At 43.2% G+C, this 23832-nt stretch overlaps 10 non-coding genes across 10 annotated transcripts; all 10 read right to left on the minus strand.

The window, feature by feature from the left end:
• Positions 1–9368: 9368 nt before the first annotated feature.
• trnar-acg (transfer RNA arginine (anticodon ACG)) lies at positions 9369–9441 on the minus strand. Its single transcript has one exon. It is a non-coding gene; the product is annotated as a tRNA-Arg (tRNA).
• Positions 9442–10747: 1306 nt separating this feature from the next.
• On the minus strand, positions 10748–10820 carry trnar-acg (transfer RNA arginine (anticodon ACG)). Its single transcript has one exon. It is a non-coding gene; the product is annotated as a tRNA-Arg (tRNA).
• A 114-nt stretch (positions 10821–10934) lies between these two features.
• trnay-gua (transfer RNA tyrosine (anticodon GUA)) lies at positions 10935–11023 on the minus strand. Its single transcript is given in 2 exon segments — positions 10935–10970; positions 10987–11023. It is a non-coding gene; the product is annotated as a tRNA-Tyr (tRNA).
• Positions 11024–12117: 1094 nt separating this feature from the next.
• On the minus strand, positions 12118–12190 carry trnar-acg (transfer RNA arginine (anticodon ACG)). The gene has a single exon. It is a non-coding gene; the product is annotated as a tRNA-Arg (tRNA).
• A 114-nt stretch (positions 12191–12304) lies between these two features.
• On the minus strand, positions 12305–12393 carry trnay-gua (transfer RNA tyrosine (anticodon GUA)). Its single transcript is given in 2 exon segments — positions 12305–12340; positions 12357–12393. It is a non-coding gene; the product is annotated as a tRNA-Tyr (tRNA).
• A 1096-nt stretch (positions 12394–13489) lies between these two features.
• Positions 13490–13562, minus strand: trnar-acg (transfer RNA arginine (anticodon ACG)). Its single transcript has one exon. It is a non-coding gene; the product is annotated as a tRNA-Arg (tRNA).
• Positions 13563–13676: 114 nt separating this feature from the next.
• trnay-gua (transfer RNA tyrosine (anticodon GUA)) lies at positions 13677–13765 on the minus strand. The gene is given in 2 exon segments: positions 13677–13712; positions 13729–13765. It is a non-coding gene; the product is annotated as a tRNA-Tyr (tRNA).
• A 1104-nt stretch (positions 13766–14869) lies between these two features.
• trnar-acg (transfer RNA arginine (anticodon ACG)) lies at positions 14870–14942 on the minus strand. Its single transcript has one exon. It is a non-coding gene; the product is annotated as a tRNA-Arg (tRNA).
• Positions 14943–15056: 114 nt separating this feature from the next.
• Positions 15057–15145, minus strand: trnay-gua (transfer RNA tyrosine (anticodon GUA)). The gene is given in 2 exon segments: positions 15057–15092; positions 15109–15145. It is a non-coding gene; the product is annotated as a tRNA-Tyr (tRNA).
• Positions 15146–17729: 2584 nt separating this feature from the next.
• trnah-gug (transfer RNA histidin (anticodon GUG)) lies at positions 17730–17801 on the minus strand. Its single transcript has one exon. It is a non-coding gene; the product is annotated as a tRNA-His (tRNA).
• Positions 17802–23832: the final 6031 nt, after the last annotated feature.

The raw sequence follows: 23832 nt of genomic DNA on the forward strand, positions 1-23832 counted from the left end.
CAGAAAGGTTTTAAGAGTTGGTCAAGTGTTAATTGTGATTATGCTGAATGTTACATCATCTTTTCCAGGTTTTTTTAATGAGATATGTTGAGTTTGATTTGAAAATTTATAGATAGCAGAGGATGGTTTCGGTCCATCGACCTCTGGGTTATGGGCCCAGCACGCTTCCGCCGCGCCACTCTGCTACACACCTCAGATGGGATTGGAACCCACAATCCCTGGCTTAGCAGGCCAGTGCCTTATCCACGTGACTATTCAAAATAACATACAAAATAAAACGAAATCGGATAAACGATCCTCTAATCCATTTAACAAAAGTGAAAGATTTCAGTCTTTTGACAATAATTATTTTTTTTACTTATATCAGAAAAGTGGACATTGGAGAACACTCATGAGCACACCAAACGAGTTTGAATTAAGAGTGTGCAGAAAGGTTTTAAGAGTTGGTCAAGTGTTAATTGTGATTATGCTGAATGTTACATCATCTTTTCCAGGTTTTTTTAATGAGATATGTTGAGTTTGATTTGAAAATTTATAGATAGCAGAGGATGGTTTCGGTCCATCGACCTCTGGGTTATGGGCCCAGCACGCTTCCGCCGCGCCACTCTGCTACACACCTCAGATGGGATTGGAACCCACAATCCCTGGCTTAGCAGGCCAGTGCCTTATCCACGTGACTATTCAAAATAACATACAAAATAAAACGAAATCGGATAAACGATCCTCTAATCCATTTAACAAAAGTGAAAGATTTCAGTCTTTTGACACAATAATTCTTTTTTCTTACTTATATCAGAAAAGTGGACTTTGGAGAACACTCATGTGCACAACAAACTAGTTTGAATTAAGAGTGTGTAGAAAGGCTTTCAGAGTTGGTCAAGTGTCAATTGTGATGCTATGAATGTTACATCATCTTTTCCAGGTTTTTTTAATGAGATATGTTGAGTTTGATTTGAAAATTTATACATAGCAGAGGATGGTTTCGGTCCATCGACCTCTGGGTTATGGGCCCAGCACGCCTCCGCTGCTCCGCTCTGCTACACACCTCAGATAGGACTAAAACCCACAATCCTTGGCTTAGGAGGCCAGTGACTTACCCATTAGGGCTCTGAGGCTCTTCTGCTGCATCACTCTGCTATACACCTCAGATGGGTCTCGAACCCACAATCCCTGGCTTAGGAGGCCAGTGCCTTATCCATGTGACTATTCAAAATAACATACTTAATAAAAAGAAATCGGGTAAACGATCCTCTAATCCATTTAACAAAAGTGAAAGATTTCAGTCTTTTGACACAATAATAATTTTTTCTTACTTATATCAGAAAAGTGGACATTGGAGAACACTCATGAGCACACCAAACTAGTTTGAATTAAGAGTGTGTAGAAAGGTTTTCAGAGTTGGTCAAGTGTTAATTGTGATTATGCTGAATGTTACATCATCTTTTCCAGGTTTTTATAATGAGAGATGTTGAGTTTGATTTGAAAAGTTATAAAATAGCAGAGGATGGTTTCGGTCCATCGACCTCTGGGTTATGGGCCCAGCACGCTTCCGCTGCGCCACCCTGCTACACACCTCAGATGGGATTTGTACCCACAATCCCTGGCTTAGGAGGCCAGTGCCTTTTCCACGTGACTATTCAAAATAACATACTTAATAAAAAGAAATCGGGTAAACGATCCTCTAATCCATTTATCAAAAGTGAAAGATTTCAGTCTTTTGACACAATAATTATTTTTTCTTACTTATATCAGAAAAGAGGACATTGGAGGACGCTCGTGTGCACACCAAACGAGTTTGAATTAAGAGTGTGTAGAAAGGTTTTCAGAGTTGGTCAAGTGTCAATTGTTATGCTATGAATGTTACATCATCTTTTCCAGGTTTTTATAATGAGAGATGTTGAGTTTGATTTGAAAATTTATAGATAGCAGAGGATGGTTTCAGTCCATCGACCTTTGGGTTATGGGCCCAGCATGCTTCTGCTGCGCCACTCTGCTACACACCTCAGACGGGACTCGAACCCACAATCCCTGGCTTAGGAGGCCAGTGCCTTTTCCACGTGACTATTCAAAATAACATACTTAATAAAAAGAAATCGGGTAAACGATCCTCTAATCCATTTATCAAAAGTGAAAGATTTCAGTCTTTTGACACAATAATTAATTTTTCTTACTTATATCAGAAAAGAGGACATTGGAGGACACTCGTGTGCACACCAAACGAGTTTGAATTAAGAGTGTGTAGAAAGGTTTTCAGAGTTGGTCAAGTGTCAATTGTTATGCTATGAATGTTACATCATCTTTTCCAGGTTTTTATAATGAGAGATGTTGAGTTTGATTTGAAAAGTTATAAAATAGCAGAGAATGGTTTCTGTCCATCGACCTTTGGGTTATGGGCCCAGCACGCTTCTGCTGCGCCACTCTGCTACACACCTCTGATGGGACTTGAACCCACAATCCCTGGCTTAGGAGGCCAGTGCCTTATCAACGTGACTATTCAAAATAAAAAACACATCTAAAAGAAATCGGGTAAACAATCCTCTCATCCATTGAACAAAAGTGAAAGATTTCAGTCTTTTGACACAATAATTCTTTTTTCTTACTTATATCAGAAAAGTGGACATTGGAGAACACTCATGAGCACACAAAACGTGTTTGAATTAAGAGTGTGTAGAAAGGTTTTCAGAGTTGGTCAAGTGTTAATTGTGATTATGCTGAATGTTACATCATCTTTTCCAGGTTTTTTTAATGAGATATGTTGAGTTTGATTTGAAAATTTATAGATAGCAGAGGATGGTTTCGGTCCATCGACCTCTGGGTTATGGGCCCAGCACGCTTCCGCTGCGCCACTCTGCTACACACCTCTGATGGGACTTGAACCCACAATCCCTGGCTTAGGAGGCCAGTGCCTTATCCATGTCACTATTCAAAATAAAAAACACAACTAAAAGAAATCGGGTAAACGATCCTCTCATCCATTGAACAAAAGTGAAAGATTTCAGTCTTTTGACACAATAATTGTTTTTTCTTACTTATATGAGAAAAGTGGACATTGGAGGACACTCGTGTGCACACCAAACTAGTTTGAATTAAGAGTGTGTAGAAAGGTTTTCAGAGTTGGTCAATTGTGATTATGCTAAATTTTACATCATCTTTTCCAGGTTTTTTTAACGAGAGATGTTGAGTTTGATTTGAAAATTTATACATAGCAGAGGATGGTTTCAGTCCATCTACCTCTGGGTTATGGGTCCAACACACTTTTGCTGCGCCACTCTGCTACACACCTCAGATGGGACTCGAACCCACAATCCCTGGCTTAGGAGGCCAGTGCCTTATCCACGTCACTATTCAAAATAAAAAACACAACTAAAAGAAATCGGGTAAACGATCCTCTCATCCATTGAACAAAAGTGAAAGATTTCAGTCTTTTGACACAATAATTCTTTTTTCTTACTTATATCAGAAAAGTGGACATTGGAGGACACTCGTGTGCACACCAAACGAGTTTGAATTAAGAGTGTGTAGAAAGGCTTTCAGATTTGGTCAAGTGTCAATTGTGATGCTATGAATGTTACATCATCTTTTCCAGGTTTTTTTAATGAGATATGTTGAGTTTGATTTGAAAATTTATACATAGCAGAGGATGGTTTCGGTCCATCGACCTCTGGGTTATGGGCCCAGCACGCTTCCGCTGCGCCACTCTGCTACACACCTCAGATGGGACTTGAACCCACAATCCCTGGCTTAGGAGGCCAGTGCCTTATCCACGCGACTATTCAAAATAACAAACACAACTTAAAGAAATCGGGTAAACGATCCTCTAATCCATTCAACAAAAGTGAAAGATTTGAGTCTTTTGACAGAATAATTGTTTTTTCTTACTTATATCAGAAAAGTGGACTTTGGAGAACACTCATGTACACAACAAACGAGTTTGAATTAAGAGTGTGTAGAAAGGCTTTCAGATTTGGTCAAGTGTCAATTGTGATGCTATGAATGTTACATCATCTTTTCCAGGTTTTTATAATGAGATATGTTGAGTTTGATTTGAAAATTTATACATAGCAGAGGATGGTTTCGGTCCATCGACCTCTGGGTTATGGGCCCAGCACGCTTCCGCTGCGCCACTCTGCTACACACCTCAGATGGGACTTGAACCCACAATCCCTGGCTTAGGAGGCCAGTGCCTTATCCACGCGACTATTCAAAATAAAAAACACAACTTAAAGAAATCGGGTAAACGATCCTCTAATCCATTTAACAAAAGTGAAAGATTTGAGTCTTTTGACAGAATAATTGTTTTTTCTTACTTATATCAGAAAAGTGGACTTTGGAGAACACTCATGTACACAACAAACGAGTTTGAATTAAGAGTGTGTAGAAAGGCTTTCATATTTGGTCAAGTGTCAATTGTGATGCTATGAATGTTACATCATCTTTTCCAGGTTTTTATAATGAGATATGTTGAGTTTGATTTGAAAATTTATAGATAGCAGAGGATCCATCGGTTTCGGTCCATCGACCTCTGGGTTATGGGCCCAGCACGCTTCGAATCCTGATTGGAACATCCATCAATTCATGCAAATTCATACAAATACAACTGGTGAGAATAATAATGCAATTTCTGGCAATAAGAACAATACAGAGAAGAATATTAAACCACCACACACCTAATACTGCTTATATTTTTTATATTATAAAAAATGTTTCTGTTAATCACTTCTCACACACTGTCTGCAACATAAGTCTGTCCCTTTCTTTTAGTTTTAATGCTGTATAAGATTGATAAAATTAAGAATATTAATTGTATGAATTGAATTGTAATTTTTACGTTTTATTTCAAGAATATTGATAAAAATAAGAATGTTATACTACTATTACTGCTTATAAAAATAATTAACATTTATATCAAAGAAATGTTTCTGAGATTCAGTTCTCACAGCCTGTGGATCTATCAGCAATACCATTATTAAATTATTAAATTAATATTATTAAATTTGTGTGAGTTTACAAAGGTTTTCCATAGGTGTGCTCGGAAAAAACAAAGGATACTGCTGTAGAAATAAAGTTATTTTTATTTATATTTACAAACACACTGACAAGCACACACACACACACACACTAACAGTTTGCAAACTTTTACAAACAAGCACGCACACACAAATCGCTGCTTGAGCTTGGTCTGCCCAGTGTCCTCCCGACAGCAGTCACAGTCCACATAAAGAACTTGAGGTGGAGCCACACCTGCATCAGTGTACCTCTGGATGAGGCCAGCTGCCATTCGGTCCAGGGCAGGACCCTCTTGAGCTGTCAGAACACTGATGAGGAATTGGCCCACCTTATTGCCAACAGATGTCAGCCACAAAGCTGTCCCCTTTGCTAACCCTGACAGCTTCTTTGTGATCTGCAATCACACAGAAAAGACAGCGAGTGATGCTTGATTATCTATATATGAAACATTACTTTCATATTTCAGGTCTATACTACTACTAATGATTTATTTTCAATTCTTTTAATATTAAAAATGTAAAAAAAGTTACCTTTTTGGTGGAGTCCATCTTCAAGATGCTGCCATATGTGGACGTTATGCTGGCTTTAACGTGGTCCAGCCTGCCCAAGATATCCCTGCCATAAACAGCCAACATCCACCTGTGGGAGGGGATCGTTTCAGGCTCAGGTGGCTCCTGAAACCTCACAGGGAGCAAGCTTGGCTGGGAGGTGAAGTTGGAGCAGGCACCGAGATACCGGCAAACACGCTTCAGCCACTCCTCGCTGTGGTTCTCCCGCAGTTGCCTCACCAGGCGAGAAGGGCTGTTTCCCAGGGCCCTCTCCCTCAGGAACCGTATGACCCGCATGTCACAGGCATATCTGAATAAAACAAAGGAAAAGAGAGACAGACAGACAGACATAAACATTAAAACCAGCTAATCTCAATTGTGCTTTACATGACAAACATTTGTTACACAAGCTAAATAATCTCAGTATTCTCACTTGCGAGTTCGATCAGCCTAAATTCCAGGCTTGGTCCAGCTGGTCTAAGATGGCCTTGCTGGTGGAAATAAAGGCTGCTTTGCACCCACTGCACCAAACTAGAAGGCTACAGTTTCACAGAAAGGGAAATTAAATAAAAAATACACAATATACCATCATACATTAACATAACCATCAACCAACCAATAACCATCAACACTTTTTATACCTTTTTCATATGGAAACCACAATTGCATGTCTGCGTCCCCCCAAACAGAGACGTTTGCCCCCTTTGTTGCAGGGGACACTTCTCAATCTGTAACATATGACAGTGAATCATCAGTGGTCCCTCTAAATATGACATGGCTTTCCTGTGTTTATATACATGTCAAAGTTTACCTTCTGGTACAGGTCATGCCATTTCTTCTGTCGTGGTGCCGGTCTGTTTCCCACTTCAGAAGGCCAGACCCCCTGTGTAGCAAATCTGCGCAGGCGGGCCATCCATTCATCACACCCTGTGCTTCTTTTGCTTGGAAGCCATCTTCCAATAGAAAATAAGAACTGAGTAGTTAATCTGTTCCATACATTTATTTCACATAGCACATATGCCATCTCAGTGTTTTTGGACAGGGATGGAGGAAGGAATAATGTGGTTTGTGTGGGTATGATGTCATAACACCATAAAACTCAGATTATTACACACTAATTTGATTACATAGGGTTACAATTACAATAAAGCCCAAATCTATAGGCTACTAATTAACGTTAATTCAGACATTTAACGGTGGTACGACTTCACCTGTAGGCTAAGCATAACAATGTATTCATATACATCATGATGACTGTAACTCTGCCTATGTACGATAACAACTATATTTACAACGTTCATTAGAATGAATGAAACTGACCGCTATCCCTCGACCCTTACATAAACAAGACGTTCTTCGCTATACGGCTAGTACAGGTAATACGTTACCACAACTAAACATAACAACATTGTCGGTTTCTTACCTTAAATAATATCGTGAAGTACTTTGAAATTTCAACTTTTTTAATTCAAATTAAACTCCGGTCTCTCTCTGGCGATGCTCCGTCAGGTAGATACAAATGGGATTTGGCTTTCTTCATTGGCTATGAGCAAAAATGGGATTCGGCTTTCTTCATTGGCTGTGAGCAGAAATGGGATTCGGCTTTCTTCATTGGCTGTGAGCAGAAATGGGATTCGGCTTTCTTCATTGGCTGTGAGCAGAAATGGAAAAATGGAAATGGCGAAACGTGATTGGATGTGAATCAACAGTCTAACGTTCTCCCGGCACCGCTATCGAAGCACCCGAGAGTATACGAGCTCCACCCGACTACGCTACCTGGAAATCATGTCACTGCCTTACCTGTTTGCACTTCCATCGAGCACCTTACTGTATACTCAATCACAGGGTCAATACCTCTTTTTTTTATAGTGTGGATAGTTTTGTTTGTGTGTCTTTATGTTCATGACAATTCTTATTTTGTGAATTAAAAAACAAAATGTCACTCCTTCTCTCCTGTCTGCCTTCAACAAAGTTTAGAATAGCATCATAAACTTGGAAGGAGGTAACTGATTTGCAACAAACTTATAATGCAATGTATACTTGTAATGCTTCATAATTTATAGTAATTATAGGTAGGCTATGATCACAATTCTGTCGTTTTGTCATCTGAGGTAACAGTAGCTAGGTAGTTCCCGTTCTGAAATGTTGGTCGTTCAATAACTCGAATACACTTGGAGCAACATTACTAAGAAAGAACCACAACAACGTACATTTTAACCATTTAATTAAATAACTATACAAACAATACAACTGTTGAATGAATATAAAACAAGGAAACTATAGCTCCTCCCGAGGTGCCCGCAGTACTGGCCGTCTGGAGCTGGGTAGTTCTGGCGGATAGCCTGCACGCCACGACGCCCTCTGCCCAATCTCTCTCCTTGCAGGACCCACTCAAGAAAGTGCCGGTAGGCTGTTAGACGAAATTGTCTAGACAAAACATTGATCACAAAGTGAGTGATGGCATTTGAGCCTATCGTGCCACAGTAGCTTGCATAACTGCAAGCTATTTGTGCAATGAACATGCCACGTTAGCGTGTTAGCAAGAGTACTCCTTGACATAGTAACAAAGTAAACAAACTTACTTTACAGAAAGACGTCCATTTGGCCCTGTAGGCTTTGGCTGTCGTTTCCAGTTGACTTTAGGTATTCTAAAGTAGGTCTCCAGGACGCCACCAATTCGCCCCAGCTCGAGCCATATCTTCTCCAGTTCTCCGTGTTAGCTGCAGGCTGCAGCTCTATCTCTCTCTCTATTTCGTTTTTTTTATTGGCGGTTGGCAAACAACTTAAAGCAGCATTACCGCCACCAACTGGTAAGGAGTGTGGATCTCATGACAATTATATATACCTATATCTATATAGATATAGATATATATATGTTAGCTGCAGCTCTCTGCCAGTCTAAAGCACTGGCACTGATCTGTGATAGGTCTGTTAGCCCATTAGGTCCAACCCCCTATGGGCGATGTTGAAGGGTGGGAACTAGGCTTGTAGTCTCAACAGAAATCCACCCCTCTTACACTTCCTCCTACAATGACGCAAAAATCGTCATTTTGCGTCATTGTAGGAGGAAGTGTAAAGAGGTGAATACGGATTTCTCCCGTCTCAGGGGGAAATGAGAGAGTGTTGCATGACCATTCAAAAGTATGACTGGGTTTCTAACAATGCAAAGCCTAATGCAAATGGGTGGAGTGTCCCTTTAAGGATAACTGTTGTCGGGCACCTACAGTCCTCCGCTCTACCAACTGAGCTATCGAAGGGAGCAAAGCCCACATCCTTTTCATGAATCCTGTATGAATGCATGTAACCAGGCTTAAGGTGTGTATCATGGGACACCTGTAGTTCTCTGCTTTTTTTTAAAAGTTTAAGAAATGTAAGTTGAAAGTGGGATCTTTTTTCAGCGATGCAAACAAATTCGGTCGGGGGGTTGCCGTGACCCGGATTCGAACGGGGGTAGCTGCGACCACAACGCAGAGTACTAACCACTATACGATCACAGCCGGTTGTGGGTTTTTGTCGTGTGTGGCTTTGATGTGATCCGAAACACCTTCGTATCCCAAGGATAGCATATGTAGCTCTGCGGCATGTGGCTGGCAGGCATGTTTTTTTTTTGTGTTTGGAGCAAAATCATTGACAGCAGAGATAAAGAGGAAGACGAGCTTTCCTTACGGTGTGGGGTCAGCCACATGTGTTGCAAGATGACACACTTTGCGCTATCTTTGGGGCGTAAGTTTGCAGGGATACCCAGGGAGTAGAAGGTTTAAAGCGATCCTGTTCTAAAGCAGTGGGAGAAGTGAGAGACTAAAACCAGCGTGCCGAGCTAGCCAGGAGTTGAACCTAGAATCTTCTGATCCGTAGTCAGACGCGTTATCCATTGCGCCACTAGCCCTTAGCAAGTTCGATAGAGAGTGGAACAGTCTTTCGTAAAACAGCATATTCCAAAAGCTTTGAATGGATTGACGGAGTTGGCCAAAAGAGCCTCTGTATACAAAAGCTTGGCACATCCCTCTAGCAGGAATTGAACCAGCAACCTAAGGATAACTGCTGTTGGGCACCTACAGTCCTCCGCTCTACCAACTGAGCTATCAAAGGGAGCAAAGCCAACATCCTTTTCATGAATCCTGTATGAATGCATGTAACCAGGCTTAAGCTGTGTATCATGGGACACCTGCAGTTCTCTGCTGTACCAAATGAGTTATGGAAGGGAGCCAGGGGCTTGGGCCTGTTTATCAGTTAAATAAACACAAAAAGTGATGAGAAACCATCAGTTTCAGATGCGTTTCAGATCAAATCAGCCTCAGTTTCTATCATGCATTTAGTCGTTACAAAAACATATCTAGCATCTATCTGGGAAAGTCTCCACATCGTCCAACACAGATGTTGATCCTCAATATACCCTCACATTGTCCAGCGCAAAAGTCCAGCCATTTTGTTTGGTTCTTTTTTTGTCAGGTCTATCCATCCATTCATTTGGCACACGATTTTCATCTTCTGTTGTTAGGATGTTTATACTTTGGGTGTGGCGGTGTGTGAAAACCCTCCCTTTAGAAGAGCTAAAAAACACAGAACATATGCGGCCTTGGCGACTCATTAAAAAGGCACTATTTCTCATTGGGGCCTGTTTGATACTTTGACCCCTTTTATGCTCTTTAAATGGGCAGACCTTCTGCATTTGTGCTGTTTGATTCTTTCAGACCTTTGATACGGGACAGGGGCCTGTAGACAAAATTATTTTTTTTAAAGTTTAAGAAATCCAAGTTGAAAGTGGGATCTTTTTTCAGCGATGCAAACAAATTCGGTCGGGGGGTTGCCGTGACCCAGATTCAAACCTGGGTTGCTGCGACCACAACACAGAGTACTAACCACTATACGATCACGGCTGGTTGTGGGTTTTTGTCGTGTGTGGCTTTGATGTGATCCGAAACACCTTCGTATCCCAAGGATAGCATATGTAGCTCTGCGGCATGTGGCTGGCAGGCATGTTTTTTTTTGTGTTTGGAGCAAAATCATTGACAGCAGAGATAAAGAGGAAGACGAGCTTTCCTTACGGTGTGGGGTCAGCCACATGTGTTGCAAGACGACGCACTGTGAGGTATTTTTGGGGCGTAAGTGAGCTGGGATACCCAGGGAGTAGAAGGTTTAAAGCGATCCTGTTCTGGAGCAGTGGGAGAAGTGAGAGACTAAAACCAGCGTGCCAAGCTAGCCAGGAGTTGAACCTTGAATCTTCTGATCCGTAGTCAGACGCGTTATCCATTGCGCCACTAGCCCTTAGCAAGTTCGATAGAGAGTGGAACAGTCTTTCGTAAAACAGCATATTCCAAAAGCTTTGAAAGGATTGACGGAGTTGGCCAAAAGAGCCTCTGTATACAAAATCTTGGCACATCCTTCGAGCCGGAATTGAACCAGCGACCTAAGGATAACTGTTGTTGGGCACCTACAGTCCTCCGCTCTACCAACTGAGCTATCGAAGGGAGCAAAGCCAACATCCTTTTCATGAATCCTGTATGAATGCATGTAACCAGGCTTAAGGTGTGTATCATGGGACACCTGCAGTTCTCTGCTGTACCAAATGAGTTATGGAAGGGAGCCAGGGGCTTGGGCCTGTTTATCAGTTAAATAAACACAAAAAGTGATGAGAAACCATCAGTTTCAGATGCGTTTCAGATCAAATCAGCCTCAGTTTCTATCATGCATTTAGTCGTTACAAAAACATATCTGGCATCTATCTGGGAAAGTCTCCACATCGTCCAACAAAGATGTTGATCCTCAATATACCCTCACATTGTCCAGCGCAAAAGTCCAGCCATTTTGTTTGGTTCTTTTTTTGTCAGGTCTATCCATCCATTCATTTGGCACACGATTTTCATCTTCTGTTGTTATACTTTGGGTGTGGCGGTGTGTGAAAACCCTCCCTTTAGAAGAGCTAAAAAACACAGAACATATGCGGCCTTGGCGACTCATTAAAAAGGCAATATTTCTCATTGGGGCCTGTTTGATACTTTGACCCCTTTTATGCTCTTTAAATGGGCAGACCTTCTGCATTTGTGCTGTTTGATTCTTTCAGACCTTTGATACGGGACAGACGCCTGTTGACAAAATTATTTTTTTTAAAGTTTAAGAAATCTAAGTTGAAAGTGGGATCTTTTTTCAGCGATGCAAACAAAGTCGGTCAGGGGGTTGCCGTGACCCGGATTCGAACAGGGGTTGCTGCGACCACAACGCAGAGTACTAACCACTATACGATCACGGCCGGTTGAGGGTTTTTGTCGTGTGTGGCTTTGATGTGATCCGAAACACCTTCGTATCCCAAGGATTGCATATGTAGCTCTGCGGCATGTGGCTGGCAGGCATGTTTTTTTTTGTGTTTGGAGCAAAATCATTGACAGCAGAGATAAAGAGGAAGACGAGCTTTCCTTACGGTGTGGGGTCAGCCACATGTGTTGCAAGACGACACACTGTGAGGTATTTTTGGGGCGTAAGTGAGCTGGGATACCCAGGGAGTAGAAGGTTTAAAGCGATCCTGTTCTGGAGCAGTGGGAGAAGTGAGAGACTAAAACCAGCGTGCCGAGCTAGCCAGGAGTTGAACCTTGAATCTTCTGATCCGTAGTCAGACGCGTTATCCATTGCGCCACTAGCCCTTAGCAAGTTCGATAGAGAGTGGAACAGTCTTTCGTAAAACAGCATATTCCAAAAGCTTTGAAAGGATTGACGGAGTTGGCCAAAAGAGCCTCTGTATACAAAAGCTTGGCACATCCTTCGAGCCGGAATTGAACCAGCGACCTAAGGATAACTGTTGTTGGGCACCTACAGTCCTCCGCTCTACCAACTGAGCTATCGAAGGGAGCAACGCCAACATCCTTTTCATGAATCCTGTATGAATGCATGTAACCAGGCTTAAGGTGTGTATCATGGGACACCTGCAGTTCTCTGCTGTACCAAATGAGTTATGGAAGGGAGCCAGGGGCTTGGGCCTGTTTATCAGTTAAATAAACACAAAAAGTGATGAGAAACCATCAGTTTCAGATGCGTTTCAGATCAAATCAGCCTCAGTTTCTATCATGCATTTAGTCGTTACAAAAACATATCTGGCATCTATCTGGGAAAGTCTCCACATCGTCCAACAAAGATGTTGATCCTCAATATACCCTCACATTGTCCAGCGCAAAAGTCCAGCCATTTTGTTTGGTTCTTTTTTTGTCAGGTCTATCCATCCATTCATTTGGCACACGATTTTCATCTTCTGTTGTTATACTTTGGGTGTGGCGGTGTGTGAAAACCCTCCCTTTAGAAGAGCTAAAAAACACAGAACATATGCGGCCTTGGCGACTCATTAAAAAGGCAATATTTCTCATTGGGGCCTGTTTGATACTTTGACCCCTTTTATGCTCTTTAAATGGGCAGACCTTCTGCATTTGTGCTGTTTGATTCTTTCAGACCTTTGATACGGGACAGACGCCTGTTGACAAAATTATTTTTTTTAAAGTTTAAGAAATCTAAGTTGAAAGTGGGATCTTTTTTCAGCGATGCAAACAAAGTCGGTCAGGGGGTTGCCGTGACCCGGATTCGAACGGGGGTTGCTGCGACCACAACGCAGAGTACTAACCACTATACGATCACGGCCGGTTGAGGGTTTTTGTCGTGTGTGGCTTTGATGTGATCCGAAACACCTTCGTATCCCAAGGATTGCATATGTAGCTCTGCGGCATGTGGCTGGCAGGCATGTTTTTTTTTTTGTGTTTGGAGCAAAATCATTGACAGCAGAGATAAAGAGGAAGACGAGCTTTCCTTACGGTGTGGGGTCAGCCACATGTGTTGCAAGACGACACACTGTGAGGTATCTTTGGGGCGTAAGTTAGCAGGGATACCCAGGGAGTAGAAGGTTTAAAGCGATCCTGTTCTGTAGCAGTGGGAGAAGTGAGAGACTAAAACCAGCGTGCCGAGCTAGCCAGGAGTTGAACCTAGAATCTTCTGATCCGTAGTCAGACGCGTTATCCAATGCGCCACTAGCCCTTAGCAAATTAGATAGAGAGTGGTACAGTCTTTCGTAAAACAGCATATTCCAAAAGCTTTGAAAGGATTGACGGAGTTGGCCAAAAGAGCCTATTTATACAAAAGCTTGGCACATCCTTCGAGCCGGAATTGAACCAGCGACCTAAGGATAACTGCTGTTGGGCACCTACAGTCCTCCGCTCTACCAACTGAGCTATCAAAGGGAGCAAAGCCAACATCCTTTTCATGAATCCTGTATGAATGCATGTAACCAGGCTTAAGCTGTGTATCATGGGACACCTGCAGTTCTCTGCTGTACCAAATGAGTTATGGAAGGGAGCCAGGGGCTTGGGCCTGTTTATCAGTTAAATAAACACAAAAAGTGATGAGAAACCATCAGTTTCAGATGCGTTTCAGATCAAATCAGCCTCAGTTTCTATCATGCATTTAGTCGTTACAGAAACATATCTGGCATCTATCTGGGAAAGTCTCCACATCGTCCAACACAGATGTTGATCCTCAATATACCCTCACATTGTCCAGCGCAAAAGTCCAGCCATTTTGTTTGGTTCTTTTTTTGTCAGGTCTATCCATCCATTCATTTGGCACACGATTTTCATCTTCTGTTGTTAGGATGTTTATACTTTGGGTGTGGCGGTGTGTGAAAACCCTCCCTTTAGAAGAGCTAAAAAACACAGAACATATGCGGCCTTGGCGACTCATTAAAAAGGCACTATTTCTCATTGGGGCCTGTTTGATACTTTGACCCCTTTTATGCTCTTTAAATGGGCAGACCTTCTGCATTTGTGCTGTTTGATTCTTTCAGACCTTTGATACGGGACAGAGGCCTGTAGACAAAATAATTTTTTTTAAAGTTTAAGAAATCCAAGTTGAAAGTGGGATCTTTTTTCAGCGATGCAAACAAATTCGGTCGGGGGGTTGCCGTGACCCAGATTCAAACCGGGGTTGCTGCGACCACAACACAGAGTACTAACCACTATACGATCACGGCTGGTTGTGGGTTTTTGTCGTGTGTGGCTTTGATGTGATCCAAAACACCTTCGTATCCCAAGGATAGCATATGTAGCTCTGCGGCATGTGGCTGGCAGGCATGTTTTTTTTTTGTGTTTGGAGCAAAATCATTGACAGCAGAGATAAAGAGGAAGACGAGCTTTCCTTACGGTGTGGGGTCATCCACATGTGTTGCAAGATGACACACTTTGCGCTATCTTTGGGGCGTAAGTTAGCAGGGATACCCAGGGAGTAGAAGGTTTAAAGCGATCCTGTTCTGTAGCAGTGGGAGAAGTGAGAGACTAAAACCAGCGTGCCGAGCTAGCCAGGAGTTGAACCTAGAATCTTCTGATCCGTAGTCAGACGCGTTATCCATTGCGCCACTAGCCCTTAGCAAATTAGATAGAGAGTGGTACAGTCTTTCGTAAAACAGCATATTCCAAAAGCTTTGAATGGATTGACGGAGTTGGCCAAAAGAGCCTCTGTGCACAAAAGCTTGGCACATCCTTCGAGCCGGAATTGAACCAGCGACCTAAGGATAACTGTTGTTGGACACCTACAGTCCTCCACTCTACCAACTAAGCTATCGAAGGGAGCAAAGCCAACATCCTTTTCATGAATCCTGTATGAATGCATGTAACCAGGCTTAAGGTGTGTATCATGGGACACCTGCAGTTCTCTGCTGTACCAAATGAGTTATGGAAGGGAGCCAGGGGCTTTGGCCTGTTTATCAGTTAAATAAACACAAAAAGTGATGAGAAACCATCAGTTTCAGACAGGGCCGGTTCTTCCTACAGGCCACCAAGGCGGCTGCCTAGGGCGCCAAATTGCCAGGCCCCCCCCCTTTTTTTTTTTTTTTTTAGGAAAATTTTGTTTTTGGCCTTTTTATGCCTTTCACACGGTGGCCGACACGTGCAAACGAAAATGCCCCAACCCATTTTTCGAATGAAAATGTAATATTATATTACATAACATATGTGCATGGGTGTCGTCATGACGATGCAGTTGCAAGTCACAGCCACACTGGAACTAGATCACGCTAACGGTTGTAGAAGGTCAACTAGCGACATGAAAAGGACCAAAATGTCTGGTGCACAGGGGCGAAAACGAAAAAAAGATGAGGAGGAGAAGAAAGCCCAGTATAGAGGTATGTATTTTCATCTCAGACATTAGTTCTAAAGTTTAATCAAAATTGTGTTTTCTGTCACTGTTCATGGTTGACGTTTCATTGTAGAAGCTAGCTATCACTGCATAACGTTACTCCGCTAGCATTAGCTATTTCTAGAAAGCTTGTGGGCTATCGATTAGCCTGCTAGCTTAATCCACAAGCTGTCTTTCACAGGCAACAAAATCTTTTTGTTAAAGGAAACTAAAAACCTAGAGTTAGTCTTGTAAGCCAAACTACTTTAAGAAATAGCCTAGCTAGTTTTCTTTTGTTTTATCATTTAACATTTGTCGAGCCTTCCAGCTAGGTAAACATTCAAAGTAATCAGATAAATGAGTTAATTTGCTTGGAAATCTTATGGAAAAAATGGCTTATGTAGAATCTGCTACGGTCATGTAAATAGTAGATACATGTGAATACACAATTGTAATACATGTGATTGTGTTGGTGAGTGGTGTGTTATGCTCATATTATTTTATATTTTAAAATGTCTAGGTGCACTCCAGATATTTTTGCAGAGACCCTCACCTGAAGAAAGCTCAGCTGATCTCCCAGGTTCACCTCTCTCTGAATCTTGTGAGTTTATTTATTATAGTTTTTGGTAGTAATAGCATTCGATTTAGTAGTAGTGGGCTATACATAATAAAGCTATAATCATCTATTTTAGGAGTATGTTAATACAGTCAAAATATGAACTCACATTTCCAGTCATTGTAAAACTATAAAACTGTAAAATTCCCTGATTTGTCAAAAGCTGGCATGACCACAATGGATGGAGAAGAAATTAGGAGAAATCTTTCCAAACATGTGGGTCGCCCTCAGAGTTGCTGCTACCCTTCCAGTAACAGTAGCTTCTGCAGAGAGAAGCTTTTCCAAGTTAAAGTTGATAAAAACATATCTGAGGTCAACAATGAGCCAAGAACGTCTCAATGGGCTTGCTCTTATAAGTGTAAACCAAGACGTGTCAAGCCAGATATCATTCGATGACACCATTGATGAATTTGCGATTAGGAAGGCTGGGCGTGTTTCATTGTGAGGAGTTGGTTGTAAAAGTTCCAAAGTTTCTAAAAATAAAAATGTTCTGAGACCATTACCTTGCTTGTAGTTCATGTATCAAATATAAATGTACAGCATAATACATATAACATAGTGTACCTATATCAGAATGATTACATGTATTTTCTCTTTTGCTTTTTCCCTTTTTCATTTTCATAATTGTACTTTTACGTTTGTGTGTTTTGTTGGCTTATCCCTGTAAGGGTGGGGGGTGGGATTGCTGCTCAAAAGAAAAATTGCAAAATGTAAGACTGAATATATGTGTGCTGAATGGCTTTCTTTTGAGAAATAAAAAGATACTTAAAAAAAAAAAAAGAATGTGGTTGTGGTTTGTTCAAACATGATTCAAATGGGGGGGGGGGGGGGGGGGGGCGCAAAATCGCAATCTCGCCTAGGGCAGCCAATGGGCTAGAACCGGCCCTGGTTTCAGATGCGTTTCAGATCAAATCAGCCACAGTTTCTATCATGCATTTAGTCGTTACAAAAACATATCTGGCATCTATCTGGGAAAGTCTCCACATCGTCCAACACGGATGTTGATCCTCAATATACCCTCACATTGTCCAGCGCAAAAGTCCAGCCTTTTTGTTTTGTTTTTTTGTCAGGTCTATCCATCCATTCATTTGGCAAACGATTTTCATCTTCTGTTGTTAGGATGTTTATACTTTGGGTGTGGCGGTGTGTGAAAACCCTCCCTTTAGAAGAGCTAAAAAACACAGAACATATGCGGCCTTGGCGACTCATTAGAAAGGCACTATTTGTCATTGGGGCCTGTTTGATACTTTGACCCCTTTTATGCTCTTTAAATGGGCAGACCTTCTGCATTTGTGTTGTTTGATTCTTTCAGACCTTTGATACGGGACAGAGGCCTGTAGACAAAAATTTTTTTTTTTAAAGTTTAAGAAATGTAAGTGGGATCTTTTTTCAGCGATGCAAACAATTTCGGTCGGGGGGGTTGCCGTGACCCGGATTCGAACCGGGGTTGCTGCGACCACAACGCAGAGTACTAACCACTATACGATCACGGCCGGTTGTGGGTTTTTGTCGTGTGTGGCTTTGATGTGATCCGAAACACCTTCGTATCCCAAGGATAGCATATGTAGCTCTGCGGCATGTGGCTGGCAGGCATGTTTTTTTTTGTGTTTGGAGCAAAATCATTGACAGCAGAGATAAAGAGGAAGACAAGCTTTACTTACGGTGTGGGAGGAGAAGACATCTACCTGGCCATTAAGGAAATGCTATCAAAGCGAGGAATAGAGCCAAAACAAGTCATATCAATAACCACTGATGGAGCGAAAAGGGAGCTGTGCCAAGGTTTAAAGAAGACAACGCTGACCTGATCTCTTACCACTGCAATATTCATCAGGCTGTCCTTTGCTCCGCCCTGTCAGATGAGTATGCTGAGGTGATGAAGACAATGATGAAAATCAAAAACTTTCTCAGGGCATCTTCTTCTTGTCAGCATTGCATGCTCAGGGAATTTCTCAAAGAGGTTGATGCAAACTCTGATGATCTTTTGCTCCACAACAATGTGAGATGGCTCAGCAAAGGCAGGGTGCTAGAGCGATTTTTGGTCAATTAAACGTGAAGTAACAGCTTTCTTGGAACAACTGGAAAGTCAGAAAGCAGCCAACTTTTCTGTCTTTCTAAATGACGAGAAAAACATGGATATCATAGCTTTTTTGGCTGATATCATGTCACACCTGAATGGGCTTAATTTGCAGCTGCAGGGAAAGATCAATTCCATTTGTGATCTGATGACAGCTGTCCGCTCATTTCAACGAAACTTCAGGGGCCTCATGTACAAAGACTTGCGTGGATTTCCTACTGAAACATGGCGTACGCTCAAACCCAAATGCCCTCCAACGTCGGATGTACGAATCTGTGCGCACGCATCAATCCAAGCACATTTCGTTTGTACATCCCAATCAACGTGGAATTGAGCGCACATGTCGGAGCACCCGACTCCTCCCTGTCCACGCCCCTACTTAAATACTCAAATCATATTTAAATGAGCCCTGCACCTGCGATTCCCCTCTGTGTACGGTCAGAAAATAAAGAAAAAGACTGAATAAGACGGGGAAAAAGAAGAACTTCACGGAAAGCGATATGTCGGTGCTACTTTCTGAAGTGAAGGCGCGCAAAAATGTGTTCTTTGGCACGCTGTCCTCCGGCATAAGCAGCAAACGCAAGGAGTGGGTGGGATAATGAGAGTGGGTTAATGCTGTGGTGTCAGAGAAGCCACACATGCAGAGGTGAAGAAGAAGTGTTCCAAAATTAAGGTGGATGTGAAGCGGAGACTGGCTGCCCACCGCTGCAGTGTGGCCAAAACAGGCGGGTGGGGGGGTGACCGACTCTGTTTGAACAGAGAGTCGGGGCAACAATGAGTGACACTGCTCTCTCTGGGGTGGTGGGAGCACCTGTGGGTGACTCTGATTACCCCCAAGCTAAATACCGATGTTTTTGTGTAACTCACAACAACGTGTTCATACAGTAACGTGCAGAAGTGCGCCGGGGAAAAGGTGAGGCTGATTGAGACCTTTCACACTTTACGCACAGGGTTATTAATATATGCCCACAGACGATCAGGGGCTTGTTAGAAAGATCTTAAACTGAAGTTTAACCAGCAAAAAACAGCAAGAAACTAACTTTAACCACCGACTAATATATATAATATAATAATGATGCTGTGAAGATGGGATAGAAATTGGGGGCGCACATGCTCAATGCGCATCACGCACAGTGCCACCCTGTAAGTCTGTTCCCAACGATGCTGTTACTCAGAATGTATGAATCGTGCGTTGAACCACGGCACCTCGCCACAATGTTGGTTAATTGCATTTATGCATATGATCTGTACATCGATCGAATGAAAATGTTTCCTAAAAAGTTTGTATAGGAGCGCTTCCTGGACTCAAAAAAAGTTTGGTTGAGGTGCTCTTTGGATAGGGAAAAACTGAAGATGCAGAAACTGAAGGAAATCCAAGGCACTCTCCTTTGGAGAAAGTTAAAAAGCCTTTATTGTGATGGCTTGGTCATACTAGACATTATACTAGACATTAAAAAGATGTGTAGTAGTATGACCAAGCCATCACAATAAAGGCTTTTTAACTTTCTCCAAAGGAGAGTGCCTTGGATTTCCTTCAGTTTCTGAAAATGTTTCCTGTTAACATACAAATTCATCATGTGATGGCGCTTTTATAGCAATGTGTGCGCAGTCGATAGCTCCGATTACAAAACCGGCTCTCGCTTCAAATTGAGCTTTAATGTTGGCCTGTTGGGAATTTGATATATACGTGGCTGAGATGCGGATAATTCTGTCCCACGCGGCTGGCATGGTTCGGCTCAGGGTAGACTGGCACAGTCCCAATCGGTTGGCGACCTGCCCCTGGAATGCTCCGGTTGGAACCCCAGTGTGCACATCACCTGTGAGCACAGGCAGCGCATGGCTCCTCGCTGTGTTGCGCTCCAATGCCGGCCGCAGCTCTGCGCACAGTTCTAGGAGGATTTCCCTCAAAACGGCTAATGAGTAATCAGTCGCCATCATATGCCAGCTAATCCTCTCTGTTGTAGTGAACACACGCTCTCTTCGAATTGCACCCTTTGCAAAGTCTTCTAATACTGCTAAAGCAGCCATTGTTTTTAATGGTATGCATTGCACCACTTTGCGCTGCTTTTATATCCACTCGTGTAATTGCAGACACATGGGTGTATTAATTGTTTATCAGTATTAATTGTTCATGTGTCTCAGATGTGCACATCACTGTCTGAGGACTAATTGTTTTCACATTTATTTATCATAACAGTTTCCCAACATCACCTTAGGTGTCGCCAAAGAATCAACAGCTGCAGAAAAGTGCGTACGCCAGCCCTGAAGCTGCCGTGAGGCACCGCACATTTCCACGGTCTTTTCGTTCTTGATACATCTGATCGTTGACGTGAAAAGGTGTGTACGCCACTATTTTGTGCGTACGCACCCTTTGTACATGAGGCCCCAGGTGTTCAAAGAAGATCTGCAAGGAGACTACACACACTTCCCAAAAGTGAAAGAACAGGTGCAGGGCCATAGAGATGTCTCCTCTTTTGTTGACTTTGTTGACAAGTTGATTGAAAACTTCAGCAAACGCTTTGATAGCTTCAGCGTTGGAGAGGAGCTCACCCTCTTCATACAGAATCCATTTCTCATCACTGATGTCAGAGCATTCTCAAATGATGTCGCACATCACTTCAAGTGGGCAAACTCTGGGCCTCTCCAGATGCAAATGATTGACCTCCAGACAGATGTGGCCCTGAAAGAGCAGTTTGCAAGAACCAAATCTACCACCTTCTGGCTCCAGATGGTTTCTGAGACAGCTTTCCCAGATCTGAAAAAAGTGGCCCTGTTTATCTTGACCATGTTCGGCTCCACATACAGCTGTGAGGCAGCGTTCTCTACAATGAACATAATAAAAACAAAATATCGTTCCACGCTCACCAATGAGCATCTGCACATGTGCATGAGAATGGCCCTGACCTCCTTCAAGCCCAGATTTAAAATGTTGGCAGGGCAAGCCAAAGCTTAATTCTCACACTGAGCAGGGGAAATGAAGTATAGGGGGAAGACAGATGTAAGAGAAATCTGTAAGAGAAACAGTTCAGGTGTTTTGAGAATGTTTTGTTCAAGAGAAATATTGAGATTGTTCAATCAAAAGGAAACTGAAGCTGCTATTTTTTCTTAAGCACTTTCTTTGTTTTTGAATACATAATTTAGTTATTTTTTATTTAAACTGCAGCCTCACAAGGTTATCCTGTGTTTCAGTGCTAATAAACTTCTTTGAAATGATTTTAACCTATTATTTTTTTAAACACAATTTATTCCGATATCATCATACTGCAAATAGACTGCTTGAGGAAATTTATTTGAACTGGACCTCCTCACAGTTTTCTTGAATAGCCCTGCACTAGACCATCAGGGACCTGAAAGCAGTGCACACGGTACAGGTTGCAAGACTGTGGTAAACTCTTCCAAACTGGCAAATTAATTGGCATAGTGCATTGTACTGAAGTTGTGAACATTTTAGCCTTAGATGAAAGCAATTGTGCCCATCTGGAGAATGAATCCAAGCAAGCACAAGTTTCACGCTTTAGACTTCACTCTTATTTCAGGGAGAAATAGAAAGATTCCTGAGTAAGAGTGAGTGTGTCATAGCCCTGCAAGAAAAACGAAAGTTACGTATGTAACTACGGTTCTATGAATCCTGGATGACCGCCAGAGGCGGTGCTTTCAAGCACTGAATGATACATCTCGCGCATGCGCAGGTCGAGTGTTTATACCAACAACGTCACTCGTGACCCCCTGCTGACCCCGGAGAGCCTATATCTTCCGGCAACATCAGCAGGTCAGTCCCTACAGAATCTTCTCGCGAGTATACGAGGATTCTGAGTGACAGAACGCTCTGGCGGTCATCCAGGATTCATAGAACCGTAGTTACATACGTAACTTTCGTTCTATTTCATCCTTACTGACCGCCAGAGGCGGTGCTTTCAAGCACTGGATGACTAATACCAGAAAAGTCACGAGGAATCCAGCACCTACTCACTTACTGAGAGGAAGCAGCAGAGTCGGGCAGCAGGACCACAGCCAACGGGTGGGGAGTGGCAACATTCACTCGATAGAACCTGGAGAAGGTACTCGGTGACGCCCATGACGCTGCCTCACATATGTCTTCCAGGGGAACGCCCCGTAGGGCTGCCCATGATGTCGAGGCAGCTCTGGTGGAGTGGCAGCTCACCCCAGCTGGTCGGGGGTGCCCACTTCCCTTATATGCCTGGGCGATGGCGTCCACCACCCAGTGGGACAGTCGCTGTTTAGAGAGCGCACAGCCTCTCCGAGGGCCACCATAGCAGAGGAAGAGCTGGTCCGACTGCCTGATACCGGCAGTCGCGGCCACGTAGGCTCTCAGAGCCCGCAAAGGGCACAGTAGACGTAACCTGTCCTCTTCCTCCGGGGGAACAAACTGTGCCAGGTGGATAGGTCTGTTGAGGTTTGATGAAGACAGCACCTTCGGGAGAAAAGCGGAGTTTGGCCATAGGGAAACCCCCGAGCCATCCAAGTTCCACCTCATGCAGGAGTCGCTCACCGACAGAGCATGCAGCTCCCCGACGCGCTTCGCTGATGCGATAGCGAGTAGAAAGGCAGTCTTAGCGGAGACCCACCTCAGCCCTGCCTGAGCAAGGGGTTCAAAGGGAGGCGAGCACAGGGCGCCGAGCACCAGGTGCAGATCCCATGGCGGGGTGCGCCACACTCGTGGGGGGCGCAGCCGCCGCGCACCTTTCAGGAAAAGGGACACCAACCTGTGGCTCCCCACCGTGCCGTTATCCACTCGAGCATGCCGAGAGGAAATGGCCGCCACATACACCCTCAGGGTAGCGGGGGACCGGCCGTCATCCAGGAGTGACTGGAGGAACTCCAGAATCCCAGGGACAGGACAGTGCACAGGGTCCTCACCCCTGTCCAAGCACCATGTAGTGAACAGCCGCCACCTCTGTTCATAAATAGAATAGAATAGAATGCCTTTTATTGTCACTATACAAGTACAATGAGATTAAAAGCATCTCCTTTCTCAGTGCAGACATGAGATAAATAAAAATAGAAATAAAAATAAATATATATATACTGTATATATATATGTATATAAAATATAAAATATAACAATCTTAGACATAAAATAATAAAATATAGTACAAAAGGGGTGGTGGTAGGTGCACAGAGATATTACCATATATATGGATGAATATGCATTCCAGTGTGGGTTATTGCACATAACAGAATATTGCACATAACAGGATATTGCACGGTATATAAAGCGCCCGGGTAGAAGGCGCCCTCGCGTTTAGGATGGTATGGCAGACATCGCCAGAGCACTCAGTTAGCAGCGGGTCGGGCCCTGCAGTGGCCAGACCCACAGCTGCAGGCGGGACGGGTCGGGATGCCAGATCTGACCCTGCCACTGAGACAGGAGATCCCTCCTGTCGGGGAGGCGCCACGGGGAACCGCTGCAGAGCCTGTGCAGCAGTGGA

The sequence above is a fragment of the Odontesthes bonariensis genome, chromosome 8, assembly GCF_027942865.1.
Source record: "Odontesthes bonariensis isolate fOdoBon6 chromosome 8, fOdoBon6.hap1, whole genome shotgun sequence".
In the NCBI taxonomy this organism is placed as follows: Eukaryota; Metazoa; Chordata; class Actinopteri; order Atheriniformes; family Atherinopsidae; genus Odontesthes; species Odontesthes bonariensis.